We start from the raw sequence: 26,590 nt of genomic DNA, 5'->3' as shown, positions 1-26,590 counted from the left end.
TCTGATTTATTCAGTGAGTATAAAACACTACAATATTTTTTGGGAAACAAAGGGTTAATATAATGGAATGAAAATGGACCAATCATAATTTTTCTTCCAATGGTATCTGGGTTAATCAGTGAGTTCCCCTGCAGGCAGTGAACTAAACAAACAGGCATTTTTTTAAATTCTAAATGGCAGCTATATAGACATCTGGGCAAAGGCAAACACTGATAACTATAACCTTTCTGAAATAAATAAATTAAAAAAAAAAAATATATATATATATATATATATATATATATATATATATATATTATATATATATATATATATATATATATATATATATATATATATATATGTACATTCTGCTAAATAGCCCTTATCACAACATACATTTTAAGTACAGTTTTATGTTAGATTGGAGTAAATCAAATTGTCTTTTGTGTGTCTGACAGAGTTTAAAATAAGTGAGTTGTATTGAGAAATAATTCATTTTTTAGGAACGCTGTTTTTATGCAGAACTTGTTCCGTTGCAGTTCTGTACAGCTCAGACGTCTCTCTACAAACATGTACAACTGCCATGAATGTAAAAAGTCATTTTCAAAACCTGTTTTTCCCAACTCAAAAATCACAGATATACAGTTTGTGTCTCTCAGGGCACAGGTGAGGGCACAGGTGAGGGCACAGGTGAGGGCACAGGTGAGGGCACAGGTGAGGGCACAGGTGAGGGCACAGGTGAGGGCACAGGTGCAGTGGTCCAGAGTTCTTCCTCCTCACTTCCCTTATGCATTCAGCCTGTTCAGTCATAACCTCTTAAATAACCATGTAACATTAAAGCCACTCTATTTACTTTTACTGTCTTAAAATCTGTTCATTTGAAAGAGCTGGCAGTGGGTCAGGGTTCTCCCTCGCTTTCTTCTGCATTCACAGCATGTTTAATGTGGTTTATCAGACTGTCCTTTAAAACAGTGTCACAACCCACACTGACTCCTACATCGCCGTGAAAAACTGGTCTTCGTGCACACTCCTCCCTCCTCCTCTTGTGCACACTCACCTGTTGTTTGTTGTAGCACCTTAACCTCACCTCTCCTCACCTGTTGTCACTCGTCCTCCTGGGTGCTGTGTCAGGCTCGGAGCAGCAGAGTCTCTGAAGGCAGAGGGCCATGGCCAAGCTTTCTGTTTATTTTGTTCCTCTGCTTATCTCCGTTAGTACCATTACCATCTTCTACATCTCCTGGCTCAATGTGACCGGATGCAGGTAATTTGAATTCAATTTTTATTTTATTTTTTTTTTTAGAAAATTGTTTGAGTTTCATTTAATTTGAACTACGTCTTAATTGGCCTCACTGAAGAAAGAAGAATCAGGGCAGAGGAACTACTGTTCATTACAACTGAATTGAATTTAACTTCATTTAAAGGTTCATTGTTTAACTTTTCCGGTGCAGCTTTTCTATCTCCATGGAGATCAAACCAGAGCAAGTTACAGGTCAGATCTGTGGAGAGGTGACCCCGCTCACAGTCACAGTGTCTGTTTTTTCTAGGTATTTTTCAGCTCTAAAACCACCTGTAATTGAATAAATGTAAAATAGAGCTGTTTAATGTCACACTGTGGAACATTCCAGGTAAAGCAGTGACATCTCCATAGAAACAAGCAGACCCCACACAAAATTCAGTGTTATTAAAGTTATCAGAGTTGAAATTATCCAAATGTAGATGTTGAATTGAATTTCAGTCACAAATTGTTTCATTGTTTTCAGATATTTCTGCACATATGATTCTGAAACCTGAGAGTCACAAACTCACCCACAATTCAGAAAAGAGAACACAGACGCACAGGTCCAGGTCAATCTGAGCTGAGCGGGGTTATTCTGGGTACCATTTTATAATAATTATATAGTCCTTCTATTCCCTACAAAGAAAGTACACAAGGGCATGGGGTTAACTATAATATACTATAATATATACTATAATAATATATAATAATAATAATAATAATAATAATTATTATTATTATTATTATTATTATTATTATTATTATTATTATTATTATTATTAATAATAATATGCATTATTATTATAAATATTAATACTTCAGATTTATATAGGGCTTTTCTAAACACTCAAAGATGCTGTACTAAGAATAGAAAGAATAGAATTAAGAAAGAATTAAGAACTAAGCCTGGATCTTTTTTTTTTTTTTTTTTTTTTTTTTTGAGTCTATGTTAGGACATGTACACACTTGAAGAAATTGTGTATTTTGTGTAATTGTAATGACAACAAAGAATGAAGTGAGGTTATGGGATTAAGAGATTAATTAAACACTAAGACTATAAAAATAGACTCTAAAGAATGGTGTTATAGTATTACTGATTTTTCTTTTTAAAAGTAAAGTAAAGTAAAGTAAGTAGATATTTGTGATTCTTTCAAATCTGTGAACACCGCTCAAAATGCTGTAGTTAATTCTAATTTAGCATACAAATATATGTGTATATATACCAATAAGCAGACCTTTTAGTTTAATCCCCGCTCTATTTTAGTTTTAGGCTCACACAAACCTTTTGCTAAAGACTGTAGGGTGGAAATAATACATTAGTTTGTGCCGCTTTAGACATTTCTGGCACCTTTTGTTACTTATTGAGCACAAAACCCAAGCGGCTATGGTGTTTTGAATTGACCAGAGCTCTACCTGTATATTTCAGTATTTATTAAACTGCAGCTACATTAATGACTTTGATTTACATATTTAAAGGTATAAAGGTGTGTGTGTGTGTGTGTATAAAGAAACACAGCCAATACATTTTCAATTAAAACCATATTTAAGAAGAGAGGGGCTGAGCTGTCAACTGATCACCACCTGGTTGTGAGTGGGGTTTGCTGGTGGAGGAGGAAGCCGGAAAGACCTGGCAGGCCCAAGCGTGTAGTGAGGGTCTGTTGGGAACGTCTGGCGGAGCCTCTGTCAGAGGGACTTTCAACTCGCACCTCCGGGAGGACTTCTCCCAGATTCCGGGGGAGGCTGGAGATATGGAGTCCGAGTGGGCTTCATTCTCGGCCTCTATTGTCGATGCGGCTGCTCGGAGCTGTGGGCGTAAGGTCTGTGGTGCCTGTCGCGGCGGCAACCCCAGAACCCGGTGGTGGACACTGGAAGTAAGGGATGCTGTCAAGCTGAAGAAGGAGTCCTATCGGGCCTTGCTGGCTCGGGGGACTCCTGAAGCAGCTGACGGGTACCGGCAGGCCAAGCGTGCTGCAGCCCGTGTGGTCGCAAGGCAAAAACTCGGAACTGGGAGGAGTTCGGGGAGGCCATGGTGAAGGACTATCGGACGGCCTCAAAGAGATTCTGGCAAACCGTCCGGCGCCTCAGGAGGGGGAAGAAGTTCTTCGCCAACACTGTTTACAGTGCGGGGGGAGAGCTGCTGACCTCGACTGGGGACGTTGTCCGGCGGTGGAAGGAATACTTTGAGGATCTCCTCAATCCCACCGTCACGTCTTCCGAGGAGGAGGCCGAGGCTGGGGACTCGGAGGCGGACTCATCCATCACCCTGGCCAAAGTCACTGAGGTGGTTGGCAAGCTCCTTGGTGGCAAGGCTCCGGGATTGGATGAGATCCGTCCTGAGTACCTTAAGTCTCTGGATGTTGTGGGGCTGTCTTGGCTGACACGCCTCTTCAACATCGCGTGGCGGTCGGGGACAGTACCTCTGGACTGGCAAACCGGGGTGGTGGTCCCTCTGTATAAGAAGGGGGACCGGAGGGTGTGTTCCAACTATAGGGGGATCACACTCCTCAGCCTTCCCGATAAGGTCTATGCCAGGGTACTGGAGAGGAGAATCCGGCCGATAGTCGAACCTCAGATCCAGGAAGAGCAGTGTGGTTTTCGTCCTGGCCGTGGAACACTGGACCAGCTCTACACTCTCCATAGGGTGCTCGAGGGTTCATGGGAGTTTGCCCAACCAGTCCACATGTGCTTTGTGGACTTGGAGAAGGCATTCGACCGTGTCCCTCGTGGTGTCCTGTGGGGGGTGCTCTGGGAGTATGGGGTCCGGGGCCCTTTGCTAAGGGCTGTCCGGTCCCTGTATGACCGGAGCAGGAGCTGTGTTCGCATTGCCGGCAGTAAGTCAGACCTGTTCCCGGTGCATGTTGGACTCCGCCAGGGCTGCCCTTTGTCACCGGTTCTGTTCATTGTGTTTATGGACAGAATTTCTAGGCGCAGTCAGGGGCCGGAGGGGGACCGGTTTGGGGACCACAGGATCTCATCTCTGCTGTTTGCGGATGATGTTGTCCTGTTGGCTTCATCGAACCAGGACCTGCAATGTGCACTGGGGCGGTTTGCAGCCGAGTGTGAAGTGGCTGGGATGGAGATCAGCTCTTCTAAGTCTGAGGCCATGGTTCTCCACCGGAAAAAGGTGGCTTGCCCTCTCCGGGTGAGTGGAGAGTCTTTGCCTCAAGTGGAGGAGTTCAAGTATCTCGGGGTCTTGTTCACGAGTGAGGGAAGGACGGAACGGGAGATTGACAGGCGGATCGGTGCAGCTTCGGCAGTGATGCGGTCGCTGTATCGGACCGTTGTGGTGAAGAGGGAGCTGAGCTGAAAGGCGAAGCTCTCGATTTACCGGTCAGTCTTCGTTCCTACTCTCACCTATGGTCATGAGCTCTGGGTAGTGACCGAAAGGACGAGATCGCGGATACAAGCGCTCGAAATGAGTTTCCTCCGCAGGGTGGCTGGGCGCTCCCTTAGAGATAGGGTGAGGAGCTCAGTAACACAGGAGGAGCTCGGAGTAGAGCCGCTGCTCCTCCACATCGAGAGGAGCCAGTTGAGGTGGCTCGGGCATCTGTTCCGGATGCCTCCTGGGCGCCTCCCTTGGGAGGTGTTCTGGGAATGTCCCACCGGGAGGAGGCCCCGGGGAAGACCCAGGACACGCTGGAGGGACTATGTCTCTCGGCTGGCCTGGGAACGCCTCGGGGTCCCCCCGGAGGAGCTGGAGGACGTGTCTGGGGTGAAGGAAGTCTGGGAGTCCCTGCTTAGGCTGCTGCCCCCGCGACCCGGCCCCGGATAAGCGGACGAAAATGGATGGATGGATGGACCATATTTATCTTAATACTGAGATGAAGCTGCATACATTATTATTATTACTAATCTGCATAAATAAACTCAACTTTACAACATATAAACCATAACCACTCAGAGCCACATCAGCTCATTTGACATTAGAATGTGTTTAATGCAGCTTTGACACATTTGTTTATGTTTTACACAAACTAAACTTAAAAGCACATGGCAAGCAATGAGTATCCCTGGTAAAAAGTGACTTGGTTGGACTGTGCTAGTAAAGATTCACATAGGTCACAGTCAGGCCTGTCACCATAATCACTATATGAACTTGGCTTCAATATATGGAAGCTGGAACACTACACTTGTAGGCTCAGTAATTATTGTCTCTACAATTTCTCTGCAATATTTTAGCTATTTTAATTGTAATATCATAAGATCTGAGCTGTAGAGTAACTTCTGTGGCTAATTGTTGCTTCCTTCTTCGATTTATGTGGTTCACTATGATCACCCTGCTTTATTTTTTTTATTGTGTCAGTGACATAAAGTAGCTTCTTCTTGGTGAGCTAACAAAAATATATATGGACATCTGTGAAATATCTGACCCTCTCTCTATCAGCAGACTTCCGAACTTTTCTAGAGGTATCTCATCGTTATGGGATTCTGAGTGGTCCACGTCGGCTCCTCCCACCACGACAGACCCGCCCGGCCTCACCCCCATCCCTGTCCTGCACCGCAAAGAATACAATAAACTGCCCCAGTGGGACTTTGATGACCAGTACAGGACCGACTGGCAGCGCCACAAGACCACACAGGTCTGAACATATATTTGTACATCTGTACATCTGTACATCTGTACCTCTACACATCTGTACATCTGTACATCTGTACATTTACACATCTGTACATCTGTACATTTACACATCTGTACATCTGTACATCTGTACATCTACACGTCTGTACATCTGTACATTTACACGTCTGTACATCTGTACATCTGTACATCTACACGTCTGTACATCTGTACATTTACACGTCTGTACATCTGTACATTTACACATCTGTACATCTGTACCTCTACACATCTGTACGTCTGTACATCTGTACATCTACACATCTGTACATCTGTACATCTGTACATCTGTACATCTACACATCTGTACATCTGTACCTCTACACATCTGTACATCTGTACATCTGTACATCTACACATCTGTACATCTGTACATCTGTACATCTACACATCTGTACATCTGTACATCTGTACATCTGCACCTCTACACATCTGTACATCTACACGTCTGTACATCTGTACATCTGTACATCTCTGCAACTGTATCCATCTATCTCCATCTATCTGCAGCAGGGCTATTCAACTAGATGTTCTGGATTTTGTGGCAACAAAAGGCTCTGTGCGCAACAGCGCCCAGCAGCTTCACTGTCAGTGTCACTACTTCCTGTCCCCAGTCTTATCTTTATGGGGTGTTTGTTCAGTCGTGCTAAAATGAGTACATATTTAAAGATGCAGCGCTGCACAGGGAGCTGTGGGTGGATGTCACTGACCACATGTTAAAAAGTAAACACATAAAATGAAGACTTGAGCGGCGGACACTCCTGTGTTTAGAAAGAGACATGTTTGTGTCTCAACACTAATGCTAATGTTGAAGCATAATAAACATTACAACAATGCCACAAACTCAAGTCATCTTCATGACAGGGCTTGGCATTAAGCGTTTACAAATACTTTCCTACTGGGCAAGTGGCCACCATTTTTTACTTGCCCGACAGCCAGATGTACTTGCCTGGTAAAACAAAGTAGTGCTCAATTTATTTACAGCCCTATAAAAACTTTGTTTCCATATGGATCCCAATATTACATGAGCACAGCGGCGAAATGAGTTGAGAGTGTGGGACATGTAGTCATACTTTTTCCTTTCTATAGGATGATTATTTTGAAGAATCTCAAATATCTAATTTCATACAACACTCCACAGTGTAAATATGGAAAAAAAGAAGTCAGACCCATATGGGCAGGTGTCACAATCTTTATCATCATTTTAGAAACTAGAACTAATGTGATCTAATGTGATTAATTATGATGACAGTCTTAAACAACAACAACAACTATATATATATATATATATATATATATAATTGATGAAAATGTGACAGAGCATCTATAATATAATATATAACATCTAGTCCTGGCTGCTGTTATCCTGTAGAAGGGCCATTGTGACATTGTGCTGTTAAGACTTTTTCACTGCTCACAGAAAATTAGGTTTTAGAGTTTTTGAGAATTTACACCAGGAGCATCGGCGACAGCGTATAGTAACATAGGCACAGCTGCATACGTGCATACTTTTAAAAGCGTCCATTTACGTTACCTTTTAAATCACAAAACAAACACTGACAACAAGAGAGACAATTTGTGACTCACTATAGAACTATAATAAAATCTGGCCATCTTCATTGTTTTTGTAACTCTGAATAAATCTGCATTACAGTTGTTGAGTAAAAGCTGTATTTGACAATGTTTACCTCATCTCCAGGGAGCCAGTTAGATCATGTTCATGGAACTGACATTTCACTAGGTGTGTTTACACAGAATAAGACAATTAATGATCAGAAAGAACTGAAAGCTGTTGAACAAGTCTCTCACGCATACAATTACAGTCACAAGCTAGAAGTTTTTCAGTTAGTTGCTCAACTCATATTACACTTTATCACACTTTGTTCTCTGTTCTAATGTTGTTTCCTCATCACAAACATTTCTGGGATTGGGATGATTGGGTTCATTCACACAAAGGTCAGTTATAATAGTTTTTGCTGGATGATTATCATTATAATGAACAATTACACTGCAGGCCTGCCACCTCACGCATTTGGCTGTCTACACACGCTCTTGTGTCATATTTCCGATTTCACACACTGAAAATCTATTTTAACTATCTGGAGCCTCATTTATAAAGAACTACATAGGAGTTGTCCTAAGCTAGTTCGTGCTCCTAGTGGCCACCAGACGTATGCGCCACGCAAACTCCAAATTTAGAAAATGTTCTTTAAAGGTTCTTCCTTTTGATAATTAGTAAATGTGAATAAGTAATAGAATGTCTATTTGCACTTCAGTTATGGTGAGTAGATACATTGTAAAGCTGTTTTTTGTTGTTGTTGTTGTTGTTGTTGTTGTTTTTTGTCTTTGGTTCAGGTTTTGTGTTCTTGATGATACAGGCCTGTAACCTTCTTGGAGGCCTTGATGATTGTGGGTGAGGGCTCCCATCTGAAGCAGGGCTCCCAGTATTCATTTTGTCTGTGTCCTCTGTGGCATCTTCTTCCCCTTCTTCTTCTCAAATTGGTGCATTGAATCTCACCTCTGCTGCTAGAGTGCGCCACCTACCATACAGGAATGGGAACTGCCTGTTCAGCCGTGTATCACAAGTGTTTGAGCTGATGCAAAGACCAGGGCCCTCATTTGTAAAGCTCATTTACGTACATATCCTTGCGTAGTCACTCTTTACGGCAACCACAGGATTTATGAAACTCATCCTACTTATCTCTACTTCTGCACGGGACCTGCTATAAGCTTTGCGTAAAGTCTGGAGACACAGGGAAAAAGCAACATTCGTGGAGAGGAGCAGAAGTGAAGAGAGTTTGAGGAAGTGTTTGATCAGGAAATCCACATGGGCTGTTGATTCCACTCATTATTCTCTCCAATATTATACATTTGAAACTTGTGCATGTGCACTTTCCCGGTGCAGCACAGGGTGTCCCCGCAGTCTACACTGTAAATGGCAAACCCAAAGGAACCTATAGCGTTCCTGTGAGAGTAAGGACTAGACAAAGAATCTTGTGGCTTTTAATACTTCTTACTTGGACATCGGAAAGACCAACACCCAATACTTAAATTTCCACCACACAGTAGAATTCTATAGGTAGGGTGACCAAACGTCTGTTTTTCCCCGGACATTTTTTAATAAAGTGATGCAAATGTCCAGGTTTTCATTATCTTTCATTGGGCCATTAAACTGAGTGTCTCTCGTAGCTCTCTGTGACTCAGAAGGAGCGAGCAGACACAAACAGTCGGTCAGTCTGCAACATGCCGCAAATGCACATTTAATGATGACTTGTACAAGAAATTCCCCACTTTCCGTCCTGGTCGGAACAAGTGAGAGGCCATGTGCACAGTGTGTATAGCAGCACATATGTTTCAGTGTGGGGAGCCCTTGCAAATGACAGCTGCTCTCGACAGTATGAAGAAAACAATAATATGCCTGTGAGGCCCGACCCAGGCCTGAGCACTCACAGAGGTGAGCAGTTTGGATGTTTCGTGTGGACTTTTATTGGCAGAATAACAGCACCTGATCTGTGACATGACGTGGGTTTGTGTGCGCTGATTCTAGCAGCAGGTGGGATCTATGAAGCACAGATTGTGTGATTTAGTGTGTGCGGTGGGTTTTCTAAATGTGGAGTTTGCGTGGCGCACGCCTCTCGTGGCTACTAGGAGTACACACTAACTTACGACAACTCCTACGCAGTTTTTTTTTCATAAATGAGGCCCTAGATAGATAAGATTTAAACAATATTTCAGCATGTGGAATCAGAAGTATGGCTTGAGAGCGTGTGAAGACTGTTTTTAGTGGCAGAATAACTATGACCATTGACATGCACTAGTCTAACACCAGTGACCTCTGCAAATACAAGGACTGGATGGAATATTTTAAAAAAGTGTCTCCACACGTCTCCAACAGTCAGGAAATTAGGTCCTATGTCCAAAATTTCAGACTGTCCCTTTTAAAATGCTTGTATTAACCCGTTCTACAGGATCCGATTTCACAATTTTGTCCATGAAAAAAAAAAAAAATTGATTCATATTATGGAGCCTAGCTCCAGATTCGCTCCTGTAAATGTTTGCATCACGAGCTTCATGTGAGTGGAGCTGAACACTGTGGGTGACATCACTTAGTCCAATTTTTATACACTCTATGCTGGCAAGCAGCCTAATGGACACGTTTGTTCAAGCATCATTACGCAAAGGAAGCAAGAGAGTGATAGAAGCTTTTTTGATATTCAGTCTCTTTGGTTGAGAGAGCGAGAGACAAGGAAAACAAACAAGCATGCAAAGAGCCAGAAAAGTTATCGAGCTTGTTAAAAGTTATCATGTGTTTCATTGATTTATTGGTTATTGTTACAGGCCTGTTCACACATGCTTAACACACACACACACACACACACACTGTATATGTAGGCTGAGCTCTTCTTTCTAACAGAAAACACTCTGCTCCACCTGACCTTGTGATGTCATGTGGTAATACAGGAAATGCACCACTGCTTTAATAACACCTGGAATATTGCAGTTTTATTGACCTAAAGGTAAAAGGAGCTGTTAACTTGAAAATAATAAAGTGTCACTCAAACAAGTGTAAATGAAACACAACACAAGTCCACGACGGAACAACATTCTAACATGACTTGAAGCTCATAAGTGTCAAATTTGTGTAATATACCTTAAAAAAAACAAAAAAACAGATCAGAGTAAATGGGGTGTGTCCTGTGTCCTACAGAAGTGTGAGAGCAGTCTGTGGACCAGGATTCAGGAGGAGCCGGAGCTCAAACACAAGTTCATCCCAAACATCCGAATGTACGTGTACAACGGGAGCATCAGCATGAGCGAGTGGAACAGACTCTCTCACTTCAACAACCCCTTCGGCTTCATGGACTACGTACACCAAGGTCAGAGTCCACACCAGTCTAGTCCTGCTTTAGTCCTGGTCTAGTCCTGGCCTAGTCTTAATTTAATCCTAATTTAGTCCAGGTTTAGTCCTGGTCTAGTCCTGTTTTAGGCCTGGTCTAGTCCAAGTCTAGTCTTAATTTAGTCTTAATTTAGTCCAGGTTTAGTCCTGGACTAGTCCTGGTCTAGTCTCTTGGTGTGTGTAAATCTACATGAACTACACACACTCAGTCCAGAGAGTCTAGGCCGGGTCCACCACCACTACTTTCTAAAGAATATATGCAGGACCAGGCAGCGTATTCTGAGTGTGTGGGAGTTGGCGCCCCCTGTAGGCACAGGTCACATGCAGAGAGCGGAGGGCAGCTGACAGTCACAGAGTCTCACAGCTGTGTTGGACAGTGCTGTGGTAATGGACAGGAGGATCTTGGGGATGTTCAGGTCCTTTACAGCACTGGTCTTCTGCTTCTGTTCCAGATGAGTCGTGGTCACTTCACCAAAGAACTGCTTTACTCCTAAGTCTAATTTAGATTTAGTCCCAGTTTTGGTATGGTGTGTGGAAGCAGACACACCCTGATTATCCTAAAAGGGAATCAGAAAATGATCTAAAAGTATATTATGACATGTCTCCCATTGGATGAAACCAGTTGTTTGTTTTTCTCTCTCAGATGTGATGGCCGCTCTTAACCTGGTGCAGAAGCCCAAGGAGCCGCTGCTGATGCCTAAACCAGGCAGGGACTGCATCAGCTGTGCTGTGGTGGCCAATGGAGGAGTGCTCTGGAGGTCCAAGAAAGGAGCAGAGATCGACTCACACGACTATGTCTTCAGGTCAGACATCTGTGGCACAAGGGGGAGCCTGTGTCCCCTCGGTGAGGAGGTTGTGGGTTAGACTCCTGATCTCTGTGTGTTAATGTGGCAGAGTGATTATTAAAAATGGTGAAAAATATTCTCATGGTGACAGTTTGGAAAGTTGTGGTTACCACGGTAACTGTCAACAACAGTCACAAATGTGCTTAAATTAAAAACAACACTGTTTTTGTTAAAATGGCCAAACAGACTTTAAAGCATGATCAATATGGACCTGTGTCTAAAGTATATTTTTCAATCTGAGATTTGTATACTTCAGAGTCTACGTGTATGACACCGCTGAAACTCACTTAAGTTTGTTTACTAAAATATAAAGCTTAGATATGGAATGTTTCAAAGATACCACTTTGTCACATTTTGAGCTCTGGCTCGTGGACTGTCTCCTGCCTGAGTCAAACATGTTATTTCACTTTGAATGATACATTAAGATCTTAATCCTCCTCTTCTGTAAGGTGTTTTGTCCAAACAGAGCTGATCTTAAGGGATTTTCCTTATGACAACTGACTAAACAAACTGGATTAAAGCTGATTCATTCATGACATTGAGTGTGTTCCTCTTTTATTTCATGCCATGCATTTTTCTGAGAATTATAGACATCAAACTAGTGCCAAGTCATGATTGCCAAAGTCAAATAAGTTTTGGGTGTGGTGTACCCATAACTGGTTTAGTCCAGTTTCAGTCCTGGTTTAGTGCAGGAAGTTCAGATCTAGGCCTGATTCTGGCTCTGCTCCTATCTGCTCCTGTCTTCTCCTGCCTTCTCCTGTCTGCACCTGTCTGATCTGTTCTCTTTTGTCCTCAGGGTAAATGGAGCAGCGATAAAGGGTTTTGAGGAGGATGTCGGGAATCGCACCGATGTTTACGTGCACACGGCTCACTCCATCGTGTCGTCTGAACTAATGTTTAGAAAATACAACTACACGAGCCCCTCACGACCCGGTACGTGCACAGCATCTATTGATACTTTGCAGTGACATCATGCTGATGGACATTTACGTGTAAGTCTATGGCAGAATGTTTAGTAGTTACCAACGTGACACAATGCACACACATTAGCAAACAATGACAAAAAAAATAAAAATAAATAAATTAATAAAATTAAAGTTTTAGATGGTCTGAAAACTCAAGAAAAAATACAAAGCACATTTTCAGGAGCCTGTGATCAGTCCGTACGGTCATGCTTCTGTTTAAGAGTTTGATTTTCAACAAAAAGGTGAAAGTGACTCACTGAAAAACTGTTGGCTGATACTAGCTAGTGCAGCGGACCCAGTGGGTGAGGAGGAGGGACAGCCAGCACCGTGACCCGTTTATTATACAGTGAATAGTCTGACCCAGAGCAGGAACGAGCTTTAATATATATGCACCAGGTTCAGGGTGCAAAGCATGTGCCTTACACTATCTTGTGACTGTCATGTTTTTTGAGTCTGGACTTGTTTAACAGCACAGATCAGCTCTCCTGTTGGAGTTCCAGCTAAGTTTATTCTCTGGTCAATCTGACAGAACAAAACTCAGATTAAAGTTTAACATGAGTAACAGAGCTTCAGACAGACCACTGCCTCCAGTTAACTTCACCACACACATTCATTGACCTGAAATTCTCCCAGTTAAGTCAGTTTGAATATTCCATCACATACAATGAATAAAGCCAGTCCCCCATGTTAAACTATGTTACACTGGGGTCACCAACACGGGGCCCGCGGGCACCAGGTCGCCCACAAGCAACTTATTAGTGAGCTGCATCTAAAATTTTATTTTATTCTGTTGCTATTCTTTTTTAATCACATTGCATTTATATAGATTTAAAAATGACAATATCTTAAAAATATGTTCATTATACATGAAGTTTAGATAAGCCATGTAGAAGATCGAGTTGTTTTTTTTAGAGCTTACAGTTTATGCAAATTAGTCACGAGGTTTTAAGTTTTGTATCTGTAAAACATAAACAAAAACTTTATAATGTCAAACGGGCTGATGTGGTTCTGGTTCATATGTTGTAAAGTTGAGTTTATAAAGTTGAGTTGCAGAAGATTTGAATGAATAATCTGCTGCAGTCTAGAATTTGTACAATAATGTTTGGAAACCAATGATGTTCATTTTGTCTTCTTACGTATGTACATTAACTTTTTGACAATGCATTGTCTTTAAAAAGAACCCAAGAAGTTATGTTTGGAAATGTTGGGTTTGTGAGTTGGGTCAGTGCAGTGGATTGTGGGATATCTCATAGCTCTTTACAGCTGGTGAGGAACCTCCAGAACTTCCTCTGGTAAAGGAGCTCATGGTTATTTGTATTTTTCCTGATTTATTAAATATATAATTTTTGCACTTGTACATTTGTAAGATCATGTGAAGAAAGTGGGATAGTGCATTTATAAGTGATGTGTGTGTAAACACACTCACAGAAACAATGAGAATTATAACACTGTACTTAAAATGTCACAGTTACTGAGACTAATAAAGTTAAAGCTGAATATTGATCTGTTTCCACCTCACTGTCATTGTTGATAATTATTGTGAGAAATCATGAACGTGATCAGTGTCTTCACACAGATGATTATCATTAATCATGATTAATAATGTGTAACTAAAGACAAACTGAGCACATGTGTTATTTGAGAAGAGAGAATCAAACTGTAGCCCTTCGTACGACTCAGTGCCCATGAAGTAACTGTCAGTTTCACAAAGGTTGGTGACCCCTGGTATAGAACATGTATATTTCATATTTGGGTCATTTCTGCTTACGGTCTCATGTAAACAGAGGAGCTTTAGTGTGACTAGATGTTCACCAGAACCACTCAAGTTCACAAATCTCAACTGAAAGGGTGTTAGCTGTTAGCTCAGAAGCTACTTTTACACTAATTATGATGCCACTAAAACACCAAATGGCTTAAACATTCAATACTGGCTTTAAAAAAGACTCTGGGTTGGTGCTGTCTGACACCTTCTGAATTATTCATGCTAATGCTAATGCTAACGGCTGTGGTTGTACATTAGCATTGAACGCCTCATCTAATGATTATGTCTCTGAGCTTCTGGTTCAGTCCTGGTTCCATCACGGTTCCATCCTGGTTCTTTCTTGGTTCTGTCCTGGTTTAGTCCTGGTTTAGTCCTGGTCTAGTCGTGGTTCTATAATCTCTTGTTGTTTCCAGGGTATAAAGTACGTGCTGATCCCTGAGGGCATGAGGGACTTTGAGTGGCTGACTGGACTTTACAAACAAGTGAGACTCACCGCAGGATCATATAAAGGATGGCGGTAAGACTACAATCCTGCATAGATTTGACCTGGTTTAGAGCTGGTTTAGAGCTGGTTTAGAGCTGGCTTTAGTCTTGGTTTAGTTTTGGTTCAGTCCTGTTTCAGTCCTGACTCTGCTCTGGTCTTCAGTCCCTGGACTCAATACTCTGGTCAGTTCAACGAGACGCGCTTCTACGTTCTGCACATGGACTTCCTGAGATACGTCCGAAACAGGTCATTGTCACTTTAAATGTGATTATTTCTGTACATCATAGCTGTATATATAAATCGACATAGCTAACCCGCTAGCCGCCATGTTCCAAATAGGAAGTGAGCATGGGTGTGCTCTAGTTCACTTTGTATTGAAAAAAACATCGCCCCTTTCTCTGTAACTGTTGCTGTCAGTCTCTCATTTTGTTCTTCAATAGTTTGTTTTAACCCTCTCGACGTGATCCTGTGTTTTTGTTTCACTATTTTGTCCCACTATGTTAGCAACAGATTTGATTGACAGTATTGCCAAGAGCCCACTCCCTGCAAAAACAGTGATGCGAGCTGTTGCCTTCAACAGCCTCACTCTGGATTGGCTCTTTGGTTGCTATTATAGAGGCTTTGCACCGTCACGTGACCCCTATAGCAACGGTACCTATGCCGCCATGACACCGGGCACACTATGTCATTGACTTCAGCAGCATCGGAGAAACATGGGCAGGTTTTGTTGTGTATTTGTTTGTTCTAGACGCTCTTAATGGGATAAAACTAATCGTTTCTTCACTGTTCCTCTGGAAATGACTCATCAAGAGCTCAAACAAGGGAATTATCGGAAAAAAATGGGAATTATGGGTAGTGAACATAAACCGCGAAGAGATTTCCTATGGTACCATCAAGACACCTGAAGTTTCATCAAGGTATTTGCTATTTAAATTGTTTCATAGTTTATTTAATGAGAGAAGCACATTTACTGAACTAAAATGTGAAAAGAAAACATTTGCAGTGTGAGTGGCAGTAGAAACTGTATCTTTCAGCGCACATATAAACATGTCACTTGTTGTAGGACCCATGTTTTCTTTATTGTCTTTATTGTCGGATCTTTCTAACGTTCGCGAGGATCTTTTCATGGCCGATTCTTTCGAGGTTCAGCTCACAGACTCTTCGACTCGTGCGTCATGTTGATCATAGGAGCCCAATGTGGGTTCATTGAATCGTAAACTAGTGCAGGTTTTCCTGGATAAATTAATGACATTTTAGTTCAGTAAATGTGCTTCTTTCATTAAATAAACTATGAAACAATTTAAATAGCAAATACCTTGATGAAACTTTGGGTGTCTTGATGGTACAATACGAAATCTCTTCGTGGTTTATGTTCTCTGGCCATAATCCGCGTCTTTTTTTCGATAATTCCCTTGTTTGAGCTCCTGATGAGTCATTTCCAGAGGAACAGTGAAGAAACAATTCGTTTTATCCGTTTCAGAGCATCTAGAACAACCAAATACAAAACAAAACCTGCCCATGTTTCTCCGATGCTGCTAAAGTCAATGGCATATCATGCCCGGTGTCATGGCGGCATAGGTACCGTTGCTATAGGGGTCACGTGACGGTGCAAAGCCTCTATTCTCGCGACTGGAATTCTAAATATGGACCTTCCCTCCAAATTCGTCCATATAACTGCCAGCCTCGATGAGCTTCTTTGACTGGAGATGAACACAGTGGGTGATGTCTTACTCACCGACTCCTCTTCTTTATACAGTTTGTGGTGATGAGTTGTACATACAGACTGTATAAAGAAGTGGACTAAGTGATGTCACCCACAGTGTTTGACTCCAGTCAAATGAAGCTCATTGAGACTTGAAGGGGTGAATTTGGAGCCAAGTTCTATATTTTGAATTTTTACTGTGATGGTCCATATTAGGAATAGGATAAGATAGTGAAATAAAAACACCATGATGAGGCTCACAGCAGCGTTTACAGCGAAACGGACCACAATATTCCGCTGCAAGTATATGCAAGTCAGAATAAGCCGGTAGCACTTACATGCTCACTTCACATGCTCATAAGTTTGAGAGTAAGAGTTTGACCTGTAACCTCTGACCCTTAGGTTTCTGAAGTCTCCCACTCTGAACCATGGATACTGGGCCATCGTCCGACCGACAAACGGAGCCTTCATGATGTTCCTGGCTCTGCAGCTCTGTGACCATGTGAGACACACCAGCAGCCAAACTTTACCCAGTAACACCACAGACTCTATGGCTTAGTCCTGGTTTAGTTTTGGTTTAGTCCTGAATGAGGATCCATGATCGACAGTGTCAAAAGCAGCACTGAGATCAACAGGATCAACAGGATCAACACTGAGACTTTGCCTGCATCAGTGTTCAGGCGGATGTCATTTGTCACCTTGATAAGAGCAGTCTAATTGCTGTGGTGGCTCTAAAACCTGACTGGAAAACAGTTAAGGAGTTGTTCATTTTCGTTTTTTCAAGGACTTTGCCAAAAAATGGCAGATTTGAGATGGGTCGGAAATTGTTCAGTACTGTTGCATCAAGACTGCTCTTCTTTAGGAGAGGCTTAATGAGCGCAGTTTTCAAAGCTCTTGGGAATGTTCCAGATTGAAGTGATGTGTTGACTATGTGAGCAAGTGGTGAAAGCAAATTGTTGAGGACGGACTTTGGAAATCTAGTGGGTAACACGCCGAGGCAACATGTAGATGAATGCAGACTCTAAGACAGTTTTGTCAGTTACAGGTGCAAAGTGACTCAGCTCTAAGTGTCTCTGTGCAGTTTGTTATTTCTGTTGTGGAATTGATGGCATTTTTGATGCCCTGAACCTTGTCATTAAAGAAAACTGCAAACTCATTACACTTAGATGTGGAAATGAGTTCTAACGGCAGTGGAGCTAGAGGGTTTGTTAATCTGTTCACTGTTGCTAACAGGACACAAGAGTTGTTACTGCAATTTCCAATAATCTCCCAAAAGTACCTCTCTTGTTCGACCCAAACTGTGGTTGTACATTTGCATCTTTTCTCTGTAAATCTCATAATGAACCTGGAGGTTTGCCATTTCTGCTTGACCCTCTGGCACTTCCTTTTCTGACACATTGGCTGGTTCTCTGTTTGGCGCAGCAGGGATGCTTCTCCCATTCCTCTTTCCTCTCGCTGCACAGGACCCCTGTCCAGGCCGATGCCTCAAAGCGTGGAAGAGGTTTTCCGTTAACACTCTCACTCCATCTCTGCTTAGGTGTGGGCCATTTACCTCAAACAGGTCCTCTCATTTCCAGAAAAGATCAAAGTTCTCAGTGTCACTCTTCCTTAGGTCTATGTTGGGAAGAGGTCCACTGATAAATGTCTTAACCTCCACTTTATCAAGCTCCTCGAATAATTTATATGTATAGTCCTCTGTGGTTCACACTGATAGCCCCGTCTCCGAGCAGCAGTGTAACTCTGACCTTGACGTTTGGCACAGATTCGATAATCAAGTTGGCAAAACAGCACAATCTGCCTGTGCTGTTTTGCCAACTTCATTGTTCTTGTTTTGTGACGACAATTCATTTTCTGTTTGTGGTAAAAATCAGTTTGTTAGCTTTACTGTGGGTGATATAATGATATTAACATTGTCTTTTATCACTTGCTGTATCACTTAGGTTTAAGGTGAAAGTTTTTTCACCCTCTTCTCTGGAAGTAACTCTGGGCTGCTCACCTCTTGAAGTCACTGGTAGTGTCTTATGAAGTCCTTGTTCAGTTTCTAAAGCAAATATCCTTGCTTGTAGCTCATTAATTTCTTGTTGATAGTTCCGACAGTGCTCACAGATAGAATTAACTTGTTTGTTTGTTTTTCCCTCAACATGTTGCTGTTTCATCAGATGATTTGTTAAAAAAATGTAAAAATGGTTTAAAAGTCTTGGTTTACTTGAACTGTCACCTTATCGTGGTGGAGGGGTTTGAGTGCCCGAATGATCCCGGGAGCTATGTTGTCGGGGGCTTCATGCCCCTGGTAGGGTCACCTAAGGCAAACAGGTCCGGGGGGATGGGTCAGACGAAGAACGGTTCAGAAGCCCCTATGATGAGTGTACCAGCAAGGCCAGTTACGTCGCCTGGATTGGCGTCACCGGGGCCTCATCCTGGAGCCAGGCCTGGGGTGGGTGCTCGCCAGCGAGCACCTGGTGGCCGAGCCTCCTCCCACGGGGCTCGGCCGGGCTCAGCCCGAAGGAGCGACGTGGGGCCGTCCTCACATGGGCCCACCACCCGCGGGAGGAGCCATATGGGGCCGGTGCAGAGAGATCTGGGCAGCAGTCGACGGCGGGGGCCTCGGCGACCGGATCTCCGGACATGGAGACTAGCTCTGGGACATGGAATGTCACCTCGCTGGGGGGGAAGGAGCCTGAGCTTGTGCGGGAGGTTGAGTGTTACCGACTAGATATAGTCGGCCTCACCTCCACGCACAGTTTGGGCTCTGGAACCCAACTCCTTGAGAGGGGCTGGACTCTCCATTTCTCTGTCGTTGGCCGCGGGGAGCGGCGGCGGGCTGGTGTGGGCCTGCTCATTGCCCCACAGCTCAGTCGCTGTGTGTTGGAGTTCACCCCGGTGAACGAGAGGGTCGCGTCCCTGCGCCTTCGGGTCGGGGACAGGTCTCTCACTGTGGTGTCGGCCTACGGGCCGAACAGCAGTGTAGAGTACCCGGCCTTCTTGGAGTCCTTGGAGGGGGTACTAGACAGTGCACCGACCGGGGACTCCGTTGTTCTCCTGGGGGACTTCAACGCCCACGTGGGCAACGACAGTGACACTTGGAGAGGGGTGATTGGGAGGAACGGCCTCCCTGATCTGAATCCGAGCGGTGTTTTGTTATTGGACTTCTGTGCTAGTCACAGTTTGTCCATAACGAACACCATGTTCGAGCACAAGGGTGCCCATAAGTGCACGTGGCACCAGGACACCCTAGGCCGGAGGTCGATGATCGACTTTGTAGTCGTGTCATCTGATCTCCGGCCGCGTGTCTTGGACACTCGGGTGAAGAGAGGGGCTGAGCTGTCAACTGATCACCACCTGGTTGTGAGTTGGGTTCGCTGGCGGAGGAGGAAGCCGGAAAGACCTGGCAGGCCCAAGCGTGTAGTGAGGGTCTGTTGGGAACGTCTGGCGGAACCCTCTGTCAGAGGGACCTTCAACTCGCACCTCCGGGAGGACTTCTCCCGGATTCCGGGGGAGGCCGGAGATATGGAGTCCGAGAGGGCTTCATTCTCGGCCTCTATTGTCAATGCAGCTGCTCGGAGCTGTGGGTGTAAGGTCTGTGGTGCCTGTCGCGGCGGCAATCCCCGAACCCGGTGGTGGACACTGGAAGTAAGGGATGCTGTCAAGCTGAAGAAGGAGTCCTATCGGGCCTTGCTGGCTCGGGGGACTCCTGAGGCAGCTGACGGGTACCGGCGGGCCAAGCGTGCTGCAGCCCGTGTGGTCGCGGAGGCAAAAACTCGGAGCTGGGAGGAGTTCGGGGAGGCCATGGAGAAGGACTATCGGACGGCCTCAAAGAGATTCTGGCAAACCGTCCGGCGCCTCAGGAGGGGAAAGCAGTTCTTCACCAACACTGTTTACAGCGCGGGGGGAGAGCTGCTGACCTCGACTGGGGACGTTGTCCGGCGGTGGAAGGAGTACTTTGAGGATCTCCTCAATCCCACCGTCACGTCCTCCTCCGAGGAGGAGGCCGAGGCTGGGGACTCGGAGGCGGACTCATCCATCACCCTGGCCGAAGTCACTGAGGTGGTTGGCAAGCTCCTTGGTGGCAAGGCTCCGGGGTTGGATGAGATCTGCCCTGAGTACCTGAAGTCTCTGGATGTTGTGGGGCTGTCTTGGCTGACACGCCTCTTCAACATCGCGTGGCGGTCGGGGACAGTACCTCTGGACTGGCAAACCGGGGTGGTGGTCCCTCTGTATAAGAAGGGGGACCGGAGGGTGTGTCCCAACTATAGGGGGATCACACTCCTCAGCCTTCCCGGTAAGGTCTATGCCAGGGTACTGGAGAGGAGAATTCGGCCGATAGTCGAACCTCGGATTCAGGAGGAGCAGTGTGGTTTTTGTCCTGGCCGTGGAACACTGGACCAGCTCTACACTCTCCATCGGGTGCTCGAGGGTTCATGGGAGTTTGCCCAACCAGTCCACATGTGTTTTGTGGATCTGGAGAAGGCATTCGACCGTGTCCCTCGTGGTGTCCTGTGGGGGGTGCTCTGGGAGTATGGGGTCCGGGGCCCTTTGCTAAGGGCTGTCCGGTCCCTGTATGTCCGGAGCAGGAGCTGTGTTCGCATTGCCGGCAGCAAGTCAGACCTGTTCCTGGTGCATGTTGGACTCCGCCAGGGCTGCCCTTTGTCACCGGTTCTGTTCATTGTGTTTATGGACAGAATTTCTAGGCGCAGTCAGGGGCCGGAGGGGGTCCGGTTTGGGGACCACAGGATTTCATCTCTGCTGTTTGCAGATGATGTTGTTCTGTTGGCTTCATCGAACCAGGACCTGCAGTGTGCACTGGGGCGGTTTGCAGCGGAGTGTGAAGCGGCTGGGATGAAGATCAGCTCTTCCAAGTCCGAGGCCATGGTTCTCGACCGGAAAAAGGTGGCTTGCCCTCTCCGGGTGGGTGGAGAGTCTTTGCCTCAAGTGGAGGAGTTCAAGTATCTTGGGGTCTTGTTCACGAGTGAGGGAAGGACGGAACGTGAGATTGACAGGCGGATCGGTGCAGCTTCGGCAGCGATGCGGTCGCTGTATCGGACCGTTGTGGTGAAGAGGGAGCTGAGCCGAAAGGCGAAGCTCTCGATTTACCGGTCAGTCTTCGTTCCTACTCTCACCTATGGTCATGAGCTCTGGGTAGTGACCGAAAGGCCGAGATCGCGGATACAAGCGCTCGAAATGAGTTTCCTCCGCAGGGTGGCTGGGCGCTCCCTTAGAGATAAGGTGAGGAGCTCAGTCACACGGGAGGAGCTCGGAGTAGAGCCGCTGCTCCTCCACGTCGAGAGGAGCCAGTTGAGGTGGCTCGGGCATCTGTTCCGGATGCCTCCTGGGCGCCTCCCTCGGGAGGTGCTCCGGGCATGTCCCACCGGGAGGAGGCCACAGGGAAGACCCAGGACACGCTGGAGGGACTATGTCTCTCGACTGGCCTGGGAATGCCTCGGGGTCCCCCCGGAGGAGCTGGAGGACGTGTCTGGGGTGAAGGAAGTCTGGGAGTCCCTGCTTAGGCTGCTGCCCCCGCGACCCGGCCCCGGATAAGCGGACGAAAATGGATGGATGGATGGATGGTTTACTTGAAAGAAAATAAAAAAATAGACTCATTATCCAGTGTTGGAGGAGGTAAACTGATTAAAAAGCAAAGTAAAGAAAGAGATGGAGCAAGCAAGGATAGCGTCCGCACTCTTCCGAAACAGGAAGTAAGAAAAAAGTAGTGGTAGTTTTCAACTTAACAGCTTCTTTTACCTTTTGTTTGGTGAAGCTTGGTAATTGCAGACATGACATTACTGAAATGATTCTAGTGAACTATGGAGTTTAAAAAAACATAGGAACACTTCCTGTATTACTACATGACATCACAAAAAAAAATTGTTTTCTGTTTGAGAGAAAAACTCAGCCTAAATGTGCAGGGTTAATAATGAAACAAAACACAACTCCAGGTGTGTTTGTGATGAGAAAACTATGTAATAACATAGATCAGTAGATAAAATAGTGTAATAGGGCATTTGAAGTTATGTAATTTCTGTGTTTCAGGTGGATGCGTATGGATTTATAACAGAAGACCACAAGAAATACTCCAACTATTACTTTGAGCGTGGAGCCGATACTCACATTATCTTCTACTCAAACCACAACTACGACTTAGAGAAGGATGTGTGGAAGAGGCTTCACGACCTGGGCATCATTAACCTGTACCAGGGAGAACCGCAAAAGCCAGTGCCAACACAGGGCCCCCCACAGGCCCCCCCGAAGGAAGCACAGGCCCCCCCGAAGGAAGCACAGGCCCCCCTGAAGGAAGCACAGGCCCCCCCGAAGGAAGCACAGGCCCCCCGAAGAAGCACAGGCCCCCTGAAGGAAGCACAGGCCCCCCCGAAGGAAGCACAGGCTCCCCCAAAAGAAGCACAGGCCCCCCCAAAGGAAGCACAGGCCCCCCCGAAGGAAGCACAGGCCCCCCTGAAGGAAGCACAGGCCCCCCCAAAAGAAGCACAGGCTCCCCCAAAAGAAGCACAGGCCCCGCCAAAAGAAGAACAGGCCCCCCCGAAGTAAGCACAGGCTCCCCCAAAAGAAGCACAGTAAACAAACACAACCTGATGGTTTTGGTTAATGGGCCAGTGCTCACCACAGGTACTGACTGGACCGTGTCTTGTAGGAGCTCTAGAGTGATGAGGACTTCAAAGCTACAGACTCAGGTGTGGTCCACACCTGAGTCTGTAGCTTTGACTACAGCCTACACACCTAGGCTGATGTATCAGGCTGATATTTGCACTTTTTAGCGTATCAGATATCATCTTAAACTCTCCAGCAGAGGTCGATATTTTATTTGGCCAACCAGCTGCCTCTATCTGTATAAAGCTTTGTTTGAACATCTTAGTCCAGAGGTACAGTGAAAATGTGACTGCATGCCTGTCTTATCCTGTTCATAAGTAAAACAAAGATGTGATAAGTTTGTATTGAAGTCAATTTAGACCATTTGTTATCAGGGGTGGACTGGCAATCTGTATTTTGTTTTCTCTGGATCCTAAGCCATCGTTATCGGCATCGGAAAAGGTCATGTGTGAACCTTTACTGACCAAAAGTGTTTAATCTTGTAGCAGTATTTTACTTTTGGGACCACAGACATGGACACAGCTAGTCTGTTAGCCACCACGTGAACATGGGTTTGGCTCCATTGACATTTTAACCCACTCTACATGATCCTCGTGTTTCTATTTCTCTATTTTGTCTGTAAATCAGTATTATACATTAATAACAGACCAATCAGGGGCTTAGTTATCCATAAGTCGCTCTCAGTAGAGTTAGCAACAGGTTTGATTGACAGCTATCATGAGGCGTGGAAAGAGGCAGGTACTGTCAACAACCTGATTGGCTCTTTGGTTGCTATGATACTTGTGGGATTAGCTACTATAATAGCCAGCCTTGATGAGCTTCATTTGACTGGAGCTGAACACTGTGAATGTGTGGGTGCTGTGGGTATGTGGATGTTATGTGGGTGTGTGGGTGCTCTGGGTGCTGTGTGTGTGTGGGTGCTGTGTGTGTGGGTGTGTGTGTGTGTGTGTGTGTGTGTGTGGGTGCTGTGTGTGTGTGGGTGCTGTGTGTGTGTGGGTGCTGTGTGTGTGGGTGCTGTGTGTGTGGGTGCTGTGTGTGTGGGTGCTATGGGTGCTGTGTGTGTGTGGGTGCTGTGTGTGTGTGTGTGGTGCTGTGTGTGTGTGTGTGTGTGTGTGTGTGTGTGGGTGCTGTGTGTGTGGGTGCTGTGTGTGTGTGGGTGCTGTGGGTGTGTCTCTTTGTACAGCAGGGGTGTCAAACTCATTTTGGTCCGGGGGCCGTATCCAACCGACTTTGATCCCAAAGGGGCCGGATCAGAAAACTCATGTCATATAAACCCCAAAAATAACAATAAGTTCAAATATTTGTGCAGAGAAACACAAATCTATTACAGAAATATTTTTTTAATTGATGAACTCTTTCACAACCTGAAACTTTAAGAAAATACAATTTCAACACAATGTTTTAACATGAACTTGTTTGCAAATAGGAATAAGTCAGTTTTTCTTGGAAAATTCTGCACTCGGCTCCACTTTTCTCATTTTGGACATTTTTCTGATGAGGGTGTCACAGTCAACAGTCAAAGCATTTGGAAAGAGACAAGTCTTCATTTGTGCTGCTCTGGTGGGAGGGGCCACGTACAGAGACGCTGCTGTGATAAACATCACAGAAAATTAACAAGATTTTAATAGAAAATATAATTCAAATATTTTAGTAGAAAATCACCCAAGGGCCAGATTAAAGGTCTTGGAGGGCCGGATCTGGCCCCCGGGCCTTATGTTTGACACCTGTGTTGTACAGTGTGTGGGATCAGTGCTGTTTGTCATTCTAACAATGACACTGTGAATTCATGTGTAAATGTGGAGGCTGATCAAAGGTTTAACCACTACACCACTACCAAACATGGACAAATCACACCATCGCCTAGGGACTACAGATGGAAATGAGCAGTCTTGCTATAATCTGTCATATTTACACTGCAATGTTGTAGATGTTCATTAATATGCACTGTCCCTATTAAATAAATAAATAAATAAAAAATGACCACTGTCAGAATGTCAAAATGTATAATGCATATAAATATATATAATGCGTATAATGCAGATGTATAATCTATGAAAAGTTTCACATGAACCATTTCCAACGCGATAGAAGCAAAGAACAGTCTCACCATCAGCAGCACATCGTCTGTCAGAGAGAACACACCTAATCCACTGAATTGTGTCCTTTAGTTTGACAGAAGCTGAACCGCATCACGACATAAGGAGTGAATAGGTTTGTTTTTTTTCCGCGCTTATAGTTTATGTAAATGAGCCATGTGGTTTTAAGTTTTGTTTCTGCAAAACATAAACAAATGTGAACAAAGCTGCATGAAGCACATTGATGTATATTTGAGTCGTCCTCGCAGGAAATAAAAAAACTAACTTAAATGATTCACCCACATTTACATTTATAATCCACACTGACTAAGACAGAGAGACAACACCAGGCAAATTACACCACGATCTGCCGATGGATCATGGACGCCTGGACTAAGGATCAGTCTCAAGTGTCGTCCTTCTGTTTTGCTTAATGCGCCTTATAATCCAGTGCAACTTATTTATGAAAATAGACAAGAGAATTCAACATTATTGATATTGAGCCTTATAATCTGGTGTGCCTTATAGTCCGAAAAATACAGTAAATGAATTTTTAAATGTAAGTCATGTCCTAATGTTGTTACCTCTTCAAAAACATACCTGGAGTTGTGGTTTGCTTCTTTTTGGGAAATATTTCCATCAGTGATCTTTTATTGGGTCTGGGCTGTTCATAAATCAGATGTCTACTGTTATTACAACCTCTTGATTCTTACATCTTGGTTTTTAGTAGAGCCCAACCGATATATCGGCTGGCCGATATTATCGGCCAATATGGGCACCTGGAGACATATCGGCTATTGGCCGATATACTTGCTGATATGGGCCGATATTTCACGTGGGCATGTTATACCTCGTTATAAAGCTTAGACTCTCTACATTCTATTCATTTAATCCAATTTACAGACAGATAAATGTCCTAATATGTGGCTCCGCATCAGTATTTATCTACGGTGTAATTTTTCTGTGTCTGTGTCCGTACTGTCCCTGAACACACCACCAGAGTGACGTCACTTCACTCACGTGTGTTTGTTTACACCCGCAGCGGTGCGCAACACTGAGATTATATTCTTTTTCAGACAATCGGTTTGAGTCTGGATTAAAAGGACATTTATTAGTGCAGACTGGTAATGTGAGGAGGAGCCTGTGTGAGCGCTGAGTGTTGGAAATACATCGACTTTGAAGCTAATTTAGGTTTTGTTAGCGATTTGCTGCTGTAGCTCCCGCACATAAACAGGCTGTTTTCTATTGGTCTATTGTAAAGTGACTGTATTGACCGTATATTTGTTACTGGACCAGCACTGATATGTAAATGAGCTGTGAATAGACGTGTGAACAGTGTTGGGAAGGTTACTTTTAAAATGTATTCCCCTACAGATTACAGATT

The 26,590-nt window shown here is 44.5% G+C and overlaps 1 pseudogene; it reads left to right on the top strand.

Annotated features, from left to right (window-relative positions):
* Positions 1-1,108: 1,108 nt before the first annotated feature.
* On the top strand, positions 1,109-23,071 carry LOC110166304 (alpha-N-acetylgalactosaminide alpha-2,6-sialyltransferase 1-like; annotated as a pseudogene).
* The last annotated feature ends 3,519 nt before the right edge of the window (positions 23,072-26,590 follow it).

Source organism: Boleophthalmus pectinirostris, unplaced genomic scaffold (genome assembly GCF_026225935.1).
Source record: "Boleophthalmus pectinirostris isolate CB_2022bp ecotype Guang Dong unplaced genomic scaffold, ASM2622593v1 HiC_scaffold_2, whole genome shotgun sequence".
NCBI classification, from domain to species: Eukaryota; Metazoa; Chordata; class Actinopteri; order Gobiiformes; family Gobiidae; genus Boleophthalmus; species Boleophthalmus pectinirostris.
The sequence above is the reverse complement of the archived record's forward strand: the minus strand, read 5'-3'. Positions and strand labels throughout refer to the sequence as shown.